Source organism: Penaeus monodon, chromosome 24 (assembly GCF_015228065.2).
Source record: "Penaeus monodon isolate SGIC_2016 chromosome 24, NSTDA_Pmon_1, whole genome shotgun sequence".
Taxonomy (NCBI): domain Eukaryota; kingdom Metazoa; phylum Arthropoda; class Malacostraca; order Decapoda; family Penaeidae; genus Penaeus; species Penaeus monodon.
Window position 1 is genome coordinate 10,140,012 of NC_051409.1, and position 370 is coordinate 10,140,381.

At 38.6% G+C, this 370-nt stretch overlaps 1 protein-coding gene across 1 annotated transcript in view; it reads right to left on the reverse strand.

Annotated features, from left to right (window-relative positions):
- LOC119588848 (serine/threonine-protein phosphatase 4 regulatory subunit 2-B-like) overlaps positions 1-370 on the reverse strand; it is a gene marked incomplete at its 5' end in the record, with an annotated part of 5,724 nt that overhangs the window by 3,413 nt on the left and 1,941 nt on the right.

Here is a 370-nt window from a genome sequence, read left to right on the forward strand (position 1 = left end):
CTTAAACAACTGTACTATAAAATGAAAATCAGATGGTGTAAGGGCCAGTGCATGCTATTCTCAATCTGTGCATATATCATAGATGCAATGTGCATCATTCATGCATTTCCCTTATGATGGCAAAAAGAATGGGAAAAAGGCACAAATATTTTAAAATACAGTAGCTATGCCACTGTATATGTAAAGCATTATAACTGCTATAATGCTGAATGGGACTTCAGTAACTATATAACCCTTTGGTAAAAACACAAAGACAAACAATTCACTCATGCAACGTGCAAAGGAATGAGCCCTCTCTCTGAAAGCTCTGGGAGCTCATAACAGACTTTCCTTACCGGTGCACCCCCTTCTTAAATCCTGCTCATGACCC